Below are 21,374 nucleotides of genomic sequence, written 5' to 3' on the forward strand. Positions count from 1 at the left end.
TCAATAATTTGTATTAAAAGTGGATGTTTGGAAATATTTTTAATAGCCTAAAGGGAAGAAAGAGTGTCGGAATAGTTTATATACTGTTTATGTTTAGGGTGTCTTTGAATAGATTTAAGAGCCGTTAGTACGGCGTTAGCTTCAGCTGTAAAAATAGCACTGTTGTCTGGTAATCTAGAAGATATTGTTCTGGATCCAATGACAGTGGCAGAAGCAACTGTGCCATCGTTCTTGGACCCATCTGTAAATAAGGATTAATAATTGCTATATTTATGTTTTAGTTGATTATATTCTTGTTTATATTGTAAGTCATTCGTTTCTGATTTTTTAAATGTGGTCAATGTTAGGTCCACTTGAGGTCTAACCAATTCCCAAGGAGGAGGAGAAAGAAGACGGGAAGGAGCTATATTCTTAAGCTCAATGCCGGCTGCAGAAAGAAGTGGTTAAAAATAATTCTTAAACCAAGAGGCGGAACAAGAGAAGATTTCTTATTGTAAAAATCCTCATACAGAGAACTGAAAACGCAGTTATATGCAGGGTTTGACTCACATGAATATGATTTTGTTACACACTGTAAAGCTAATTTTACACGTCGCTGCTCAAGAGATGGTTCCTCAGCCTCAACATACAGGCTGTCAACAGGTGAAGTTCGAAAGGAACCAAGACAAAGTCTTAGACCTTGATGGTGAACAGAATCTAAAATGTTTAGGTTAGATTTTACAGGCCCCACCATATACAATGGAGCCATGAACACGTTTTGACCGGATCAATGATCGAGAAAATTGCAGGAGGGTAGTTTGATCCCCTCCCCACTTAGAATTTGAAACGACTTACAACAAGTCAAGTACCTTCAGGCATTTAGTTTTGAGGGATTTGATATGTGGTAGAAACGCTAAATGTGAGTCAAAAATTAATCCTAAGAACATGGCCTCCTTTACAACTTTTATTGGAGATCCATTTAGAAACAGTTCAGGATCTTTATGCGGTTTATATTTTCTACAAAAATGTATACGATTAGGTTTGAATTTAGAAAATGTGAAGCCGTTTTCAAGACACCATTTATTTATCTTGTTTACACACAATTGCAGTTGCCGTTCAATAGTATGCATATTTTACCACGAGAAATATTATAATCATCCACAAATAACGATCCATCAATTGAATCGTTTAAAACTTTTGATAAACTATTTATCTTTATACTAAAAAGTGTGATTGACAAAATGCTGCCTTGTGGTACACCCTGATCCTGATTGTAATGATCAGACAGGGTAGAACCCACGCGGACTTGAAATTGTCTGCCATTTAAAAAGTTGCCTATGAATTTAGGCAAACGACCTCGCAAACCGAAATCATGTAAATCTCTCAGAATGCCATATTTCCAGGTTGTGTCATATGCCTTCTCAAGATAAAAAACGATAGGCACAGCACGTTGTTTATTAATTAGTGTGTTTTAACAAATGATTCCAAATGCACTAAGTGCCTGACAGTACTTCTGTTTTTACGGAAACCACACTGTATATCTGTTATGAGGTTATTTGTTTCCAAGTACCAAACAAGTCGATTATTTATCATGGTCTTGCAAACACAGCTAGTTAATGAAATCGGACGGTAATTGGATGGATCGGTATGATCACGTCCAGGTTTAGGTATTGGTACAACTATAGCATCACGCCATGAAGAAAGAAATTTCCCGGAAGTCCAAATATCATCAAATATATACAAGAGCGTCTCTAAACAAGATTCTGGTAAGATTCAGTTCCTGTAGCAGTGTCATGAGCTTGATCAAGAGCAGATTGGAGCTCATGAATAGAAAATGTTTCATTACAATCTTCCCCATTATCAGAATTGAAATTAATAGTTTTCTTTTCTTGTTGTTTTTTTATACTGCTGGAATTTAGGTACATAATTCGAAGAGGAAGAATGTTTAGCGAGGGTTTCAGCCAGTTTATTTGCAATATCTGATTTATCTGCACGTAATTGATCTCCATGTTTAAGGTGACTGACACTAGATTTATTACCTATACCTTTAATTTTCTGAACAATGTTCCATGCCTTGGACATGGGTATCCGAGAATTAATTTTGGATACAAACATTTTGCCAAGATTGGCGTTTGTTCTGTTTATAGGTACGCCGCGCTTTAGCATTTTAAATTTTAAATTTATCTAAGTTTTGCACCATAGGATGGCGACGGAAATAATGTTCTGCTTTTTTCCTTGCCTTCCTAGCTTGTTTGCAGTCATCGTTGAACCATGGTTTTCGAATATGTGGAACTGCAGAGGAATTTGGTATACACTCATCAGCTATGGAGTTCAGTTCATCAGAAAAGCATGTAATAGCATCAGGAACGTCAATGAAACGTTCAGGTTTGAGGTTTGCAGCACATAGTGTTTCATATAAAGCCCAATTAGCCTTTTTGAAATTCCGCCTTGATGATTGAGAGACATCAGATGGAGTTACAGATTTTAGTATAGTAGGAAAATGGTCACTTCCACAGAGGTCATCGTGGACTGACCATTCGAATTCATTTAGTAGTTCGGAATTTGTGAGTGACAAGTCGAGAGCAGAATAGGTCCCTGTACCAGGGTGTAAATATGTGTCAGAACCGTCATTATATAAGCATAAATTGTTAGCTGAACAGAAGTCTTCTAATAGTTTACCTTTAGTATTCGTAGTTGTACAACCCCAGAGTGGGTTATGGCCATTCAGATCTCCCATAATAATACACGGTTTGGGGAGCTGATCGTATAGGGTTTGAAGGTCAGTCTTCTGAAGAGCAGTAGACGGTGAGACATACAAAGAACATAACGTAAGCGTAACATGTAAAGTGAGTCGGACGGCAACTGCTTGGAGATTAGTAGCGAGTGTAATTAGGCTATAGGTAACATTCTGCTTGACTAGGATTGAAGATCCTCTGGTGACTTTGTCACCCGGAGGTGCGAAACAATTATAAGCATTGAAATGACGTAGCTCAAAAAGATCTGTCTGCTTCAAATAAGTCTCCTGCAGACAGACTGCTGATGGCGTACAATCCTGAACCAATAACTGTAACTCATTTTGTGGGAGTAAACTATCTTTTCGGGGGATTTATTGGGGACCTACCCCGCACTTTTTTGGTGGGCGACAAGCTGTGTGCCCTAGAATGGACATTTTCGGACACGTCCATGTCCTCAAGTGATCCATATTTGGTGTAAAGTGTAGTCTTATTTTCTGACCCTTTTGGGGCTCTTCCCCTTTGTTTTAGGGAAAAATCAGTCCTAGGTTTAATTTTGCCTTTAGTAATTTGTTGTACGTTACAAAACCACTGAGACCTTTTGGTCGACTGAGATGAAGCATTATGATCACGATCTGACTCTGTTGGACTTTGAGACATGCCAGGAAGTGGCTCACCAGTTTGTGTAGATATTGCAGGTGCAAAAGTTTGTGGGGAATCAGTGTTCACCCACGTCAAATCTGTTTGACAGCTTAAAGTTGATCTGGTTAATTTATTCGTCGCCTCAGCTTTTGAAGCATACGTTTCTGTTAATTTGGATCTCTGGACAAGCTGTTTTGCTTCGGAAAAACTAATATTCTGAGTGAATTTTAGTTTGTTTATTTCCATCTGCTGCTTCCATATTGGACACTGTTTTGAAAATGAAGAATGGTCTCCTGAACAGTTAGTACATTTCCTATAACTACTGTCACAGTCTTCTGTTGTGTGTGTCTTCTCACCACAGTGAGCACACACAACAGACAATGTGTGAGTATTTACGCCATGCCCATACTTTTGGCACTTCAAACATCTCAGGGGATTTGGAATATACGTTTCCACTTTGATGTGACAGTAACCAGCCTTTATTGATTTTGGAGCTGTTGGAGTGGAAAATGAGAATAAATAGGTGTTGGTTTGTTGGATCTGGTTGCTTTTCCGGGTAGTAAAACGTTTGACAAATAACACACCTTGGTCTTTCATCTCTGCATCGATGTCAATTTCCAACATATCAGCAAAAGTCTATCACGGTCTCTCACAATACCCTTACTAGTGTTCAGAGTACGGTGAGCAGAGATTGACACTGGAATGCCGACAAATGATTTTGTCGAAAGGAGGTTGATTGCCTGTTGCTTCCTACTGCACTCAACAAGCAAAGAGCCTGTTCGTAAACGTCTAACGTTTTAACATCACCTGCAATGCACTGTATGCCCTTTGATACAGCAAAAGGGTTAAGTTTTAATGGAGTTTTGTCAGTGCTCTCAATTAAAATAAAACGTGGCCAGTAGTCAACGGATATGGACAGTCCATGGTCGTCAACATCAGGATCAGTAGTATCAAGAGGACGTTTTGTTTTCTTGAGGGGGGTTTCGTAAGCCATGGTAAGTTTATATTGTTTCATCATCCGAGCTCCCCACCCGGCACGGGGTATCACAAGGACAATGCTATAAGCAGGCGGGTTTCCAGCCTGCAGCACCAAGGATACCCGGATGATATACTCAAGCGGAATAATACAAAAGTAGTTATTCCACCTGATTGGCCCATGAGCCACTGCCTTCTGGACATAAGACTCTAGGCAAGTTACGAAATTTGAATTGCAGAATCGAAATACAAATGAATCATCATGAAGCCAAGACAAATATTGAAATAATTTCTCAAATGTATGTAGCAACAGTTACATGTACAGGGCTTAGCATGACCAGCCGATTGGTTGAACCGGGCCCATTCAACCACCCGTCTAGGTGAAGTCAGGGCCGAAGTGGTGTGTTGAGCAATAGGAACAATGGTCCTGCTCCCATGTCATCAACCACCAGTATCCCTTTCTCCACCGACACGGCCGCACCCCTCGGCAAACGGGATGGTGGACCAAATATGCCCCCGGGTCCACAGCGGATGTGAACGGCTCTCAGCGTTACCCAGCACCCATCACGAGGAGGTGGCCGTTCACGGGTGCCTCAGGACTGGGTATCTTGCTTGTCAACCCGTGTGTTCGTGGTTGTAGAAGTCTTGCATGGCTCTATGGCAGTCTTGATTGAGACTCCTGGCTGTTAAATGAATTAAACTGTACAATAAACTTTGAAACTGGAAAGTGAATGAACTTGTAGCAACCGGAACTGGATCCAGATAATGTAAACAACGTATTCCGGAAGTCACGTGATCCGGAATGATTGACAAGGAGGCCACACCTCCAACAGCTGTCAAAATGTGATACAAGTAAGAATGGTGCTAAATCCTAATTAAAACGTGCACTGAAAAACGTATGTCTAGGCTTTAAACGATTCCAATAATCCCCTGTGTAAGAAACCCTTAGCAGAGACTGTAACTTGATAAGGCCAACATAGCATGTCGGGATGACCTTGGACCCCCCGCATCGCGAAAACAATCAGCGACTGTCAAACATTAAATTAAACTGTAATATTTCCTACTGGCGATAAATCATACTTGACTTGCGATGGACAACTGTGACTGTGAGTGTATCTGTATCTGTAATCTGTACACTTGATTCCCATAAGCCATAGATAATCCGTTGGAATGAATCTGCCGGAATGAATCCGGACCTCAACAAGGCTGAAAATGAAACCATAATAATCACCTAACTACAACTAGATACTTAGAGAGCAGACCAAGTTTTAACAATATCATTGTTAATTAAAAGTTATGCAATAAGGATGGCCCATAATGCGAAAATGAGAATTAAGCTGTGACGTAACCCTGGAACCCTGCCTTGCTTGAGAAAGTCAAATTTTCTCCGACGCTAACCTGGACAGCTCTATTTATAGGTGACATAAGGTCACATGACACGCAAACGTAACGTCAGGGAATTCAAGATGGCGATTGTAAACATGACTGACGTTACTTGTGCCGTAATTTACTGTTATACCTGATACTGTAGCTTGGAAGCTGACTGCACAAAAGGTAGGTCATCTTAATTAAATACAGCATATGGCTGGTATCTTGGCTGGAATCACTGTGATGGCTGAGAAATTGATTATCTCGGTACTTGAAGCCAAGATCAGACTTGAATTTTTGTTACAATATTCTACCCATTTTAGATATAAAAACTGATACGGACTCCCTACTGAATGATTGCTTTCAGCTTTCCGGTAGTCAAGCAAAGTCTAATACCTTTGTGGCAGAGGTATTAGCTTTGTATCGTCATAATTGTAAACCATTATACTGTCATACGTTAAGCGGTATCACTTAAGTGTAATATTACCATAAAAATATTATACTGCTATATCTTTCCCGAGCGAGTATAATAAAGACATATGCACTCAGTTAATATGTGGTTAACAGTATGACGTTTGGAGATTAAATCACGAGGTACGAGTCATTACAGGAAATATGTCTCGAGTGAAATTAATGTTCACTTTCCCGAGCTTTAGGAGTTACTAGGTCACGACCTGACATGACGCAACCTTGAACTATGAGTCTTGACTGACAGCCTTCACCTTGTCCAGAGCTAAATATATAGAGTGAACTCAGAACAAATGGATATATCTTGAAATGCTAGCTTTGTCATCAGTATAATTGATGAACTCTTTCACCACAATTGATCTATATAACTATAAAATTACTACCACCACTCTATCTTTTATTTGCATTTGATGACTTATATTAAAATACCCATACCAGATAGTGCAATAACATTTTATAAAATACAGTTGCGAAATTGATATACGGTAAGGATGACTGATCTACAATTAATCCTCCAAATACTACTGTTATAGTGCAAATATTTCACGCATAATAACTATAATATTCAAATTATACGAATTCACAAAAATACCTATACTGCGATTTTTGGGCAATTTATTAGAATAATCATACAATATTACAACTGGCTTGAACATATGATATTCATTTTCATAACTACAAAGCTTGGCAAAACATCAACGTTTTTAACATTAGATAAATATGGTGTTTCAATTCAGGTATATATATATATATTTAAACATACATATGTATATGAACACGTGATAATGTACGTTATTACAAATAACTGATATGAACATTTGTACTCATATACGTAACATTTTACTTATCAAAACATCAACGTAAGCTGGACAGTATACTTTTGTGTAATACCTTGCTGGAACATGTTTTATAGTTTACAGAATGGCACACACACAATACACAGACAATGATAACACATTAGATTTCTATTGGTAACCTCAGCTTAAAATAATGCAGCATTAACTACTATACATATTGTAGAAGTCTTACGGTAGTGCCTTTACGCACCATTTACGCACTCATTTTAATACAAGCGCTATACAGCATACATAACAGTTTTAGATACGTGTAAGAGTACACACGTTTCCGCGGTTTCAAACCTTCCCAAACATATTAACAATACATTTCACAATACATTGAACAATAACTAAACCAATGAACGTACGCCTGTTAGCCGAGCATAAAATTATATTTATGATTTCAAGTTACCAACATCTGAAATAGTAATCACAAAACACTTTCAACATTAAAAACAACGAACATAGAAACAACCATGAAAATGTCTTATCTTAAGATAAAACAGATGAATACAGGGTAATGATGGCATCAGAGTTGCTAGCGTTCTAAGGCTATTCATATGCAGAGTGACTTCACAGTCAAACTACACCTGTTTATTTATCGGAGGAACGCGTAGCAGTTGTAAATTGTTGTCACCATTATCCCTTTGTTATTTCATGGGTTGCTCCTGGTTGATACAATATTCTCATTAATTGCATAATGTATATCCAACTGTAACCGGACGGTGGAAATAAAAACACAAAGGCTACCGTTTCATTTAGCCAGAAGCATTTCAGATTGACCACCGACTTCTTTGTGGGATTATCATTAAGTGATCAGCTTGTCAATCAGGAAGTGACATCCAGCCGGTAACTCCAGTGCAGTCATCTATTATCTACAGTATGTCTATGTCTGGCGGCAGGTATTTTACAACCTGAGTGAGTTGCTTCGTTTGTAAGAACATAAAATTGCAATACAGGTATTTTTGTGAATTCTTATACATTAGTTATTGTGCGTGAAATATTTGCACTTTAGCAATACCCCTCTGTCGCGAGAAGCGTTTGTCCTCAAATGCAAAAGTGAAAAATGAATCTGTGAGAATATTATTCACAAAACAAAATATGTACAAAACATAATAGTCTTCTATACTGAACCAGTATGATTAGGTTCGTACAAAATGATACAAAGTGTGACACAATGCATGGAAAGAATTACATTGCAATGATGATCCAGTTGTCTATAGGAAGGATTTCATATAGACCATAGGGGGCGCGGTGGGCGAGCTGGCTAAGGCGCCAGGCTAGTGATCCAGCGATGTTGAGGTGTTCGGATCGAGTCCACCTGTGATCGGGTGTAAAAACCTGGGAGTCCACACTGTCTGCAGACTCTTTCAGTGTTGTCACAGCCCCTAGTGTACAATACACAGCCCTGTGCACTTAAAAGAACCCACGAATCCTTTGGTATATGACCAGATGCTGGCCACATGAATACGTGCAAACACCGAGTTGCGGATACAGCAACGTGCAGTGAACTGGGACAAAGTACTGTGACTGTGTCCCAGTCCACCCAGCTCTGAATGGGTACCTCGTTAGGACGAGAGAGCCTCAATAAACTCGGTGTGCCAAGTGGCAGCAAGAGTTGCATTCTCCCCAAGGAGTTGTGATTGAAATACGATGTGCTGTTCAGATTGACATCCAATGATCGATGGGAAAATGACAGCCCCTTGAGCATGCACTAGTGCGTGGATATGTGCCCTACATAAATATAATATATCATATCATGGTGAGAGATGAAGATGTTTGTAGCAAACGTTTATACGTCTTGCCCTAAATGGGGAGATTCTTACTGAAAGGGGAATCTTTAATAAGTGCTGGGTAAGCTTGTTTGTATATGTTTGGGCCAGGTTACATTCAGAGTAGGTCTAAGGCAACTTATACAACGTATACAAGTTTTTGATAATGGAAGATGAGTGAATGTCACAGTATGACGGACACAATGAGAGGGACATTATTGGCACTACTTCACATAATGAGTGGGTAAAACGTTCCAGCAAAATTAGGGTGTGGTGTGTTTTGTTGGTAAATAATTTATGTAAGATAATCACAATGAATACGAATGATATGAAAGCAAATATCACTTGAATGTGGTCATACATGGTATTGTGGATTGTACAGATATTACTCGGTTGTCGTGGGATTGGATTGTGGTATTCAAATGAGGGGATGGGGGTAGAATTAACAGAAACAGTAGCTTGAAGGATGGCGATAGTGGCAGATAAAGCTCTGACCTTGAAGAACATCCAAATAATTGCAGCTATGGCTAGGGCTGATAATACTTCAGCAACGACAGGGAAGATAAAACTTCGATCTAACCGGGACGACTTTACATTAATTTTACCATTCAAGAGAGATTCTGTCAAACTTTGAAAGATAACTTCATTCTTTTTAACACTCTTAGCCATACGCTTAATAACTGATTTATATAAGGATGAAAGTCAGGAATCGTGACTTGTACTGGTTCATTATATAATGTATTACCAGTAATAATATCTAATGCTGATTCCTCAAAAAAGTGAGGCACCCGTGGCGAGCCACCTCCTCATGGTGGTTGCTGGGTAACGCCAAGAGCTCGCCAACACCCCCGTTGTGGAATCGTTTGCCGTGGGTTGCGGCCCTGTGTCGGTGGATGACGGGAGTCTGGGGGTTGAAGGCACTGGGAGCTTGTAGCCGCGTTCCCTTTGCTCAACACACCCCTTCGACCCTTACTTCACCTAGACGGGTGGTTGAATGGGCCCGGTTCAACCAATCAGCTGGTCACGCCAAGCCCTACAGCTGAATGTTACATTATTTAATGTTAAAAATTTGAAAATTATATCCTTGTAAGTCTTGGCGATATTTTTGACCTCCGTAATTTCAAATATACACTTTCATGTTTTTGCCTAGAGTCGTATGCCCAGGAGGCGGTGGCTCATGGGCCAATCAGGTAGAATGATTAAACTTTAATTTTTCTGCTGGAGTATATCATCAGGGTATCCTTGGTGCTGCAAGCAGGAGATCCGCTTGTTTATAGCATTGTCCTTGTGATGCTCCGTGATGGGTGGGGAGCTCGGGTGATGAACAAAGAAATACTAACCATGGAATACCAAAACACTACTAAAAAGACAAAACGTCTACTTGACATTGATCCTGATAATACTGAACACAGATCCACTAAAGCAATTGACTACTGGCCACGCTTTATCGTAATTGAGACTCTGGATAAGACACCATTGAAATTGAACCATTTTGCGGTATCTAATGGAATACAAGGAATTGCGGGTGAACTCAAAAACATCAGACGCTTGTATTCATGCTTTACTTGTTGAATGTAGTAAACGGCAACAAGCCACGAGCCTGATTGCAACTGAATCGTTTGTGAACATTCCTTTGTTGGTCTCAGCACACAGAACCTTCAACACCAGTAACGGACTAGTGCGAGACCGTGATCACTTGTTTGCTGACATGACAGAATTCGATATCACGTCAGAGATGAAGGACCGAGGAGTCAGTTAAGTTAAGCGATTCACAACTCGTAGAAAAAAATGAAACCCTTTAAACAAACACATACCTGCTTTCCTTTTCATGTCCGATTGCTCCAAAATCAATAAAGGCTGGCTGCTGTAACATCAATGTGGATACTTACGTTCCTACTCCTTTAAGATGGTTTAAATGCAAAAGATACGGCCATGGTGTCGATGCATGTCAATCATCTGTTACATGTGCTCACTGTACTGAGAAAACTCACACGACGGATGACTGCACCAGCACTTTCAAAATGTACCAATTGAGAAGGAAATCACTCATCTTTCTCAAAGGAGTGTCCCATTTGGAAACAGCGAATGGAAATCAACAAAATAAAATTTACAGAAGACATTAGTTTTGCTGAAGCCATAAAACAAGTCCAAAAATCAAAACTCATGGAAACTTATGCTTCCGTATCTCGTCCAACATCTGATACAGCCCAAATAACCAAAATGTCTACAAGCTGTCAAACCAACTTGGCATGGATAAATACCGATTCCCCTCAAATTCTGTCACCTGAAATATCCACTCAGACTGCGCAAGTACTTCCAGAGTCGTCCCGTATTCAGGTTTCATCTATATCTAAGGCATCTAAATCCCACTCACAATGTAAATCTGATTCTCAAACAAATGTGAAAGACATTACAAAGCACCCGGCGAAATCAAGAAATGTATCTTCATAAAAATGTCAAAGTGGCAGAGTATCGAAAGGTTAAAGCCGATTAACAAATTTGGATCGTTGGAGGACATGGGTGTGTCCGAAAACATCCCCCACAGGGCACATAGCATGTCGCCCTCTAGAAAAGCAAGGGGTAGATCCCCAATAAATCCTCCGAAAAAATAGTCAGTTCAACACATCTCATTGTTATTCTCAATACAATATTGAAACCTGTAACCCCATCTGTTGTTCCTCCATCATCAAGATGGAATTTAAAAAGGCTAACTGGCACTTATATGAAAAATTGTGTCTTGACAAACGTAAACCTGAACGTTTTATTGATGTTCCTCATGCTATCAAATGTTTTTTCTGATGAACTGAAATCTATAGCTGATGAGTGTATACCAAAGTCCTCCGTAGTTCCACATATCCGGCATCCATGGTCTAACCATGAATGCAAACAAGCTAGGAAGGCAAGGAAAAAAGTAGAACATTATGTCCGTCGCCATCCTATGGTGCATAATTTAAATAAATGTACGTGTACGTGTACACGGTGTACGTTTAAACAGAATAAACGCCAAAGGTATGTATCCATAATAAACTCTCGGTCACCCATGTCCAAGGTATTGAACATGGTTCAGAAAATTAAAGGTAAAGGACATACATTATCAACTCCTGAAGCACTTACCAGAATCCTGTTTAGAGACGCTCTTATCAATTTTTGATGATATTTGGACTTCCGGGAAATTTCCTTCTTCATGGCGTGATGCTATAGTAGTACCAATACCTAGACCTGGACGTGATTATAAGGATCCATCCAATTATCGTCCGATTTCATTAACTAGCTGTGTTTGCAAGACCATGGAACACATGATAAATAATCGACTTGTTTGGTACTTGGAAACAAATAACCTCATAAAAGATATACAATGTGGTTTCCGTAAAAACAGAAGTACTGTCAATCACTTAGTGCGTTTGGAATCATTTGTGAAAACCGCGCTGATTAATAAACAACATGCTGTGTCTATCCTTTTTGATCTTGGGAAGGCATATGACACAACCTGAAAATATGGCATTCTGAGAGATTTACATGATTTCAGTTTGCGAGGTCGTTTGCCTGCATTCATAGGCAACTTTTTAAATGACAGACAATTTCAAGTCCGCTTGGGCTCTACCCTGTCTGATCATTACAATCAGGATCAGGGTGTTCCACAAGGCAGTGTTTTGTCAGTCACACTTGTTAGTATAAAGATAAATAGTTTATCAAAAGTTTATAGTTTATCGTTATTTGTGGATGATTTTAATATTTCTTTTCGTGGGAAAAATATGCATACTATTGAACGGCAACTGCAGCTGTGTTTGAACAAAATAGAGAAATGGTGTCTTGAAAATGGCTTCAAATTTTCTAAATAAAAAACCGATTGTGTACATTTCTACCGTAAATATAAACCTCATAAAGACCCAGAACTAGTTCTAAGTGGCACCCTATCAAAGTTGTCAAGGAGGCTAAGTTCTTGGGACTTATTTCGGATTCACATTTGACCTTTTTGCCCCATATTACATGCCTAAAAGCCAGTGCTTAAAGGCACTCGATTTATTAAAGGTTGATTCCAATTCAAAGCTCTTAAATATATTGAAAGACATCCTAAACATAAACAGTATATAATCTTTTCAGACTCTCTTTCTTGCCTTCAGGCTATTAAAAATATTTCTTGTAAACATCCACTTTTAATCGAAATTACTGCATTGTATAATAAACTTGCTACTGGCCAATTCGACATCGTATTCTGTTGGTTACCCAGCCATATTGGAATCTCTGGTAACTCACTGACTGACCTCGCAGCTAAGGCAGCACTCAACAAATCTGTGACACCACTTCTCATTCCATACACTGATTACAAAGCTAGCATTAGAACTTACATCCGTGATCTGATGCAGAAGAAGTGGGACACTCAAGTAGATATAAATAAATTACATGAAAAAAAACCGTATATTGGTCACACCTACTTGGGTTGTCAGTCCAGATTTGAAGAGGTTATTTTAAGACTATGTCGTATTGGTCATACTAGATATACTCATTCATACCTTTTAAAAGGTGAGGATCCTCCATTTTGTATCCCTTGTGATGAGAGAGTCACGGTCAGGCATATCCTGCTTGAGTGTGTTGAATTCTCCATCACAAGGGATAAGTATTTTACAGCTAAAACAATTAAGGATCTTTTTACCAGCGTTAGGTCTCATTTAATTATTGGTTTTTAAAAGAAATTGATTTTTTGGTTGAGTTTTGAAAATATGTTGTGTAAATAGATGTATTTTAATTATTGGAGGTTTGGATTAGTAACTTGAATTATTGATGGCTGTACCCTCAAAGGGGGTTGAAATATTGTAAAATTATTGTCCTCCTGAGAGGGTAGGTAAGTCCAAAAACATTCACAGTAAATTTAAACTTTCCACTGTTCTTAGTCGTAGTATATCTGTATTTTTTTAATTTTTGGCTAGATGTGTCTAAATTGCTAACAGCTGATTGGATGATGCAAATCCGACTAGGGTCCATGCAGGTAGCAAAGGAACTGTAAGTCCCCATGGTCCCTAGTATGGTGATCTACCTTCAGTTGCTGGCCATCTATAGCCTGATTCTATATTGTATTGTCCGAATAGTGATATTAGTTTTAACTCTCCACGCTAGTTTTAATGTCATATGTGATATTCTAGTTGGTTTACTGTCCTTCGCTGACAGGTTTTTATACTATACAAGTATTTCATTTCAGTATTAAATGTTCTCGTCACGATATGGCTGAGACATTGCCGATGTGACGTTAAATATTAGCTTACTCACTCACTAAAGATGGAGATCAATTACTTACAGATAAATCAGATATTGCACGTAAACTGGCTGAAAGTCTCGCTAAACATTCTTCTTCATCTAATTATGCACCTAAATTCCAGCAGTGTCAAAAACAACAAGAGAAGAGAACTATTAATTTCAATTCAGATAATGGGGAAGATTATAATGAAACATTCTCTATTCATGCTCCATACTGCTCTTGATAAAGCTCATGACACTGCTACAGGAGCTGATAACTTACATTATCAACATCTGAAGCAGTTACCAGAGTCCTGTTTAGAGATAGGATATACACTGGCCCAAAAAAGAAACGCATAGGTGAAAATCCAATGTTATGAGAGATGATTTATTAACTTAAATTGCACAAAAAGTAATGGAACTTGAGCAATGATAATTCACACGGGTATTAACAAATGTGTGTCAAGACATATACAATCATTCACAGTGGTATTAAGCGTCTCTATTTTCCATGGCATAGGGAGAAAGTCAGTATCTGGTGTGACCACCACGGGCATCAATCACTGCTCTGCATCGCCTGGGCATTGACTGTATAAGACGTCGTATCCGCCTTTGTGGGATTCTTCTCCACTCATCTCGCAACGCATTCACCAACTGTAGACGTGTCTGTGGCTGCGGCTGTCGACGTCGTAACCGTTTACCCAATTGGTCCCATAAATGTTCAATTGGGTTCAAATCCGGCGATTTTGAGGGTCATGGAAGAACTGTAATGTTGTTGTTGGCAAGGAAATCCGTGGTAATGCGTGCTGTGTGCGGTCTTGCATTGTCGTGCTGGAAAATTTCCCTTCTAGCGTCAATTGTAGGAACAACATGACGGTTCAGAATTTCATCCCGGTAGCGTACAGCATTGAGATTCCCTTGCACATGCACCAACTGTGTCCTGCCGTTCATAGATATGCCTCCCCACATCATTACACCTCCACCACCGTGTCTGTTGACCTCACGAACGCACTGTCGAGCATATCTCTCATTTCGACGTCTGTAAACACGCATCCTTCCATCATGTCTGTACAGCAGAAAACGTGACTCATCGCTGAACCAGATCCTCCTCCAATTCAAGAGGTTCCATGCCCGAACGTTCCTGCACCACTGAAGACGTGCATGACGGTGATGGGGATGCAGAACAGGTCCTGCATGAGGTCGTATAGGTCGAATTCCATGCTCTCTTAGGCGATTCCTGATGGTTTGTGGAGAGACTCTACGCAGCCCAGGAACGTGATCAGCGGTATATGTAGCAGTGACGGCCCGATTACGCAGATGAAGCACCCGGATGTAGCGGTCTTGTGATGGAGCTGTCACCCTTGGTCTCCCACTCCTTGGACGGTCTCTGGTCGAGTTGTGTTGCGTGTATCGTTGCCAGAGACGGGAAATCGTGCTCTGCCTCACATTCAGACGTCTGGCAACTGATGACTGACATTCCCCAGCTTCCAGACGTCCAATGGCTCTATTTCTGTTTTCTTCATTTAACCTTGGCATTTTTCGCGTCGCATAGAAAGAAATTCGAAGAATGAATCGCAACAGGACCTGTCCCCTTTTATAGCCATCATAATCAAGATTGAGATCCTGCATTTGCACGTGCATAATGCTTTCAGATTTTCCCACGTGCAGATTATACAAAGCGTTTTCAAGGTGCTGTGGTGTGGCGAATAATCACCAGAGGTTGTGTTTGTTTGTCTGTTTTGGTTGTATTGACTATAAAAACACTTAATATTTACATTAAGTGTCATTCCATTCCATATTTTCCGAAAAAATCTACTTTAAAAATGAGATTTCAGCTATGCGTTTCTTTTTTGGGTCAGTGTATTTTTGATGATATTTGGACTTCAGGGAGATTTCCGTCTTCATGGCGTGACGCTATAGTAGTACCGATACCCAAACCAGGGCGTGATCATACGGATCCATCCAATTATCGTCTCATTTCACTAACTAGCTGTGTTTGCAAACCATGGAACGCATGATAAATAATCGACATGTATGGTACCTGGAAACCAATAACCCAATAACAGATATACAATGTGGTTGATTATAGCTCAGTTGTGTATGGTGGAGCCTGCAAAAGCGACCTAAAACTACTAGATTCTGTTCATCATCTAGGTCTAAGACTTTGTCTTGGCTCCTTTCGAACTCCACCAATTGACAGCCTGTACGTCAAGGCTGATGAACCATCTCTTGAGCAGCGACGTACAAAATTAGCTATAAACCATATTCCAATGAGTCAAATCCTGCATACAACTGTGTCTTCAATCCTTTGTATGAGGATTTATGCAATAAGAAATCTCTTGTTCCGCCTCTTGATTGAAGAATGAAACCTTTTATTTCTGCTGCCGGTATTGAACTGGATGATATAGCTCCTTCCCAGCTTCTTTCTTCTCCTCCTTGGCAGGTGGTTAGGCCACAAGTTGATCTAACATTAACTTCATTTAAAAAGTAAGAAACAAATGAAATACAGTATGAACAAGAATACAATCAATTTTATGCATAAATATAGCAGTTATAGATCCTTATTTACAGATGGGTCCATGGACGGCGACGCAGTAGCTTGTGCCACTGTCATTGGATCAAGCCCAATATCTACTAGAATTCCAGATGACAGCTCTATTTTTTACTGCAGAAGCAAACGCCATATTAAGGGCTCTTAAACATATTCAAAGACACCCTAAATATAAACAATATATCATATTGTCAGATTCTCTTTCATGCCTTCAGGCTATCAAAATCTTTCTTGTAAGCATCCACATTTCTTGCTTGACTGTGTCGAATATTCCATCACAAGGGATAAACATTTCAAATCAAGAACTATGAAGGACCTTTTTAGTAACGTAAGTTTTCATTTAATTATTACATTTTTAAAAGAATAAGATTTGCTGAATGACTTGTAAATAAATAAGTATTTTATGATTGAAAGTTGGTGACTGTATCCTCGAGGGGGTTGAAGTACCGTAAAAGTATTGTCCTCCTGAGAGGGTACGTAAGTCCTAAAACATTACAAGTCAAACTTAATGTTCCTTCTCTTTAGTCGTAGTATGTCTGTCATTTTAATTTTTGGCTAATCTTGCATACAGTCACCAGCAGCTGAGGGGATGATGTAAATCTAGTTAGGGGCCATGCAGGTAGCAGAAGTACTGTAAGTCTCCATGGCCTCTAGTGTCTTGATCTACCTTCTGTTGGTGATCTATGGCCTGTTTTTTTAGTGTATTGTCTGAATAGTGATATTGTTACGAGTATGTATTTCCTGTATATTTTGTTATTAATTCAGTATTAATTATTATTGAGTCACGATGTTTAGTGTTTTGAATAGTAAATATTATGGGTCACATTTCGTTTTAATATCTGGTCAACACTTTTAGCATTCTGGCATTCCGGAATTTATCTGTTCCTAGTTTTCGATGTTCACTTCTGGGATACTGTTTCGAGACCATTCTACAGTGTTGACGATGTTCGTTTGTGCCCGAACTTTCGAATATGACTGTATAAAATATATATAAAGGCTGGTTGCCGTGCAGAGGAGAACACTCGTACTCATTTACATCTCTGCCACGCTTGATAATCAAATTCTGTCAACGCTTGAATCTACATCATCTGTTGTCGCACAGATTGCTGTGTTTACATTTTGCCATAGCTGTTCCCTCTCACACCAAGACTTTGGTGAGTTTGATATATTGTATTTTTGTGACCCACTGACTTAGATTTTGTCTCTCTTGAATTGTACCTGAAATCTCCATTATCTTGACCTGTGACTTTGTATATCTTGCTCTCGTTACATAACAATATATAATTTGAACGTAAACAACTTGTCTTTGTTCTGTTTTGCTGGTTTACAAAGGGATTTGTTACATTATTGTCACGGGAAATTATTAACCGTAACAATATTAGTTTTAACTTTCCACGCTAGTTTTAATTCAGATTGTGATATTCTAGTTGTTTTACTGTCCTTCGTAGACAGGTTTTACAATACACATATATTCATTTTCATTGTTAAATGTTCTCGTCACGATATCGCTGAAATATTGCCGATGTGACGTTAAATATTAACTCACTCACTGTAGCAATGCTACGTTTACGGGATGGAAGTAGGTGATATCCTCGAGGGTAAGATTTTGACAAGTTCCCAGATGAGCAGGAAAGACGAGATTCTGTGTTGAGACAGAACATAAGTATGGTAGTGGGATGATGCAAAAAGAACAACCTGTGATGATTCGTTGACCATCAGGGCAAGTGAGGGTTAGTAATGGAGAGTTATGGACCAGTAATGTCAAAGGGGTTATTTCATTTCGCTGTGACTTTTGTCCCTGCTGAAGGAACCTAGAGTTACACTGTGCTCCGACTTCCGCTTTACTGTTATGGTATAATGCCATTTCGCAGGACGTGTATGTTCTGGTGGCTAAGATTAGGGACAGTGTAAGGCAGCAGTACCGTAGCATTGAGGAACCTGGTCCAAGTTGAGAGTGGTGAAATACTGCTGGTTAATAGAAGTTGCAAGAAAGGGCTGCAAATTAAATTGTTGTGTTGAGTGGCTAGTAGACTCATTCACAGGAACCGACATCACAATGATTTTGTACAGCTTGAAAGACAAATCAGATTGTGCCAGTGGAAATTAGACAATTACATATAGCTTGTTTGAATTAGGATTGCAGGGTTGAAGTGGTGGAAGTGGTGCCTTTTAGGAGATCTAAAGTTCCTAGTTTGAATTCCTGTAATTTATGGTCAATAAGTGCAGGTTGCTCAATTTGGTGAAGAAAGACCGATGACAAAGATACATATGCATTTTGAAGATTGTTATGTGAAGCTTTTATGCTTGCTGTAGCATATTTGATTGCGTCTTGATTGATTTTTGGTCAGGCACCAAAAAGCTTGCTGATTCTGGAGGATCTCCTGATGTTGGCGGGGTGGGGAAATTTCATTTGCTGGCTGTCTCTGATGATACATCTTCACCAGAGATTTCCATAATTTCATTGTTGAACAATCGTGAAGTTTGTAGATGTGGTTTGGTCCTACTTCCTGGATTGTAAAGGGGCCAATGAATTTCTTGGTCAGTTTACTACTAAGACCTTTCTGGACAGCTGGAGAGTGAAGGAGGACCACGTCACCAACACTTAATTTAGGGATACTGGCTTTTGGGTCATACCTGTTCCTGGACAGTTCATGACTGGATTCCATATTCTGTTTGGCGACGTTAATGATCTTCAGGTTAACCAACAGTTCCTTTAGGCAATCTGTCACGTCCTTTTTTAAACGACTCCTCTGGTATTATGTCCGCGTCATAGGGAAACAGCATTTCTCGCCCAAAGAGAAGATAATGAGGTGTGTAACCTGTTGACTGACATGGGGAGCTTCTGATACCCAGCATGACAAAGATTAGGACCTCATACCAGTTGTCATGTTGAGGGTTGACATAAACCTTCAGGATTTGTGCACTGTTCCTGTTTCTTCTTCCACAGACTCCGTTCGTTTGGGGGTGGTATGAAAAAGTGTAGTGATGCTGGCCAGCTCACAGACGGCATTAACAAGCTTAGATGTGAACTGTCTGCCTCTATCTGTGACCAAAGATTTTGGTGTTCCATACCTTGTGAAAACCTCCTTGACCAACAAGCCTGCAACCTCCGTAGCTTCAAGGGTTTTCATTGGGAAAGCCTCTGTCCATTTTGTATATGAATCAATGGCTAGAAGAATATACCTGTTGTCATTCTTGGTCCTGGGATGTGAATATGGAGACGCTGAAATGTTCCCTCAACTGGCATAGGTACCATGGGGGCTGCTCTTTTATGTTGATGTGGCTTGCATCTTTGGCACATGTCACAGGTCTTGATGTAATCCTCTATGTCTTGGTACATGTTTGGCCAGAAGTATTTCTGCTGAATTGTCTGTCTTGTGGAATCCCTTCCAAGGTGACATCCCCCGACTTGTGAGTCATGGTAGTTGTTTATGGTCCTGGGTGGGAACTGCCAACTGTGTCACTGAAGATGGTCTGCCTGGTTTAGCACCTCTGTGCTTGGAGTGATAGATGTGATACAGGGTATCGTTGACAATGTTATATTCCTCTGCACGTCCAACTAAACCTTTAATCTGTTCTTCTGTGTACTCAGGTGGGACTTCTTTCTTCTCCAGATAGTTGTAAATATGGATGTAATCAGGGCATTCTTATTGACGTTTACTTACCTCTTCAGTAACTGGATCCGGTTGAGTGTGGACTGGTGCTATGCAAGGCATTTTGTCCAGATATCAAAACATCACTTCCAAATGCTCACCTTTTTCATTAGAGCTGTCTTCAATTGTGAAAGTATGAGATGCTGCTGATGTCATGTGAGGAAAATCCTCTGTGTTTACAGACTTCTTTTGTTCACAATATGGTGTTCTGGAGACAGCATCAGCATTCTGATTTGACTTACCTGCACGATGAAAAACATCTAAGTCATACTCCTGGAGGATCAGTGACAAATGTCCGAGACGACCAGTGCCATCGTGCTTGCATGTTTGAATGTAAGCTAGGGTTTTGTGGTCTGTGTAAATTTGAAATTTACTGTCAGCTTGGTAAGGCCTGAAGGTCCTGATGCCTTCAAGAATTGCAAGACATTCTTGCTCAGTAACTCACCATTTCCTGTCACATGGATGCAACGATCTGCCTCCATTTGCTATGACATGCTCTTGACCAGCATCATTCAGCTGACCCAGAATGTAACCAAGAGCTTCACCACTTGCATCAGTGGTCAGTATAAAGGGCTTTGTAAAGTATGGGTAGGCAAGTATTGGGACACTAGTTAAAGCTGATTTTAGATGATCAAATGCCTTTGGCAAGCTTGTGTCCATTCAAATTTTTATTCTTTTTGTAACACCCGTGTGAGTGGAACAGCAACTTTAGAATAGTTTGGAACACATTTAGCTAATCCAAGTAACTGGCGGACATTTTGCTGGGAATTTGAAACTGGGAATAATGTCACTGCTTCAATTTTGTCATTGTCAACAGTGATACCATCTTTAGAAAATATGTGTCCTAAGTAATTGACTCTCTTTGCTGCAAATTTGCATTTAGATGGCTTCAGAGTGCTTTCCTTAGTTTAGAACAGACAGTTTTGAGATGTTGCAAGTGTTTTGAAAATGTTTTGGAATAGATTATGAATCATCTGTGTATGTCAATACACATTTCCAATTGAATGTTCGGAGAGCTTGAGCCAAAGTTGACTGGAAAGCCATAGGTGCATTCTCTAGGCTGAAGGGTAAGCAACTGAATGAAAAAACACCCTCTTGTGTTATAAACGCTGATTTATGTTTGGTTTGGGGATGCAATGGAATTTGCCAGAATCCACTTGCACAATCCA

Source organism: Haliotis asinina, chromosome 14 (genome assembly GCF_037392515.1).
Source record: "Haliotis asinina isolate JCU_RB_2024 chromosome 14, JCU_Hal_asi_v2, whole genome shotgun sequence".
Classification (NCBI taxonomy): Eukaryota; Metazoa; Mollusca; class Gastropoda; order Lepetellida; family Haliotidae; genus Haliotis; species Haliotis asinina.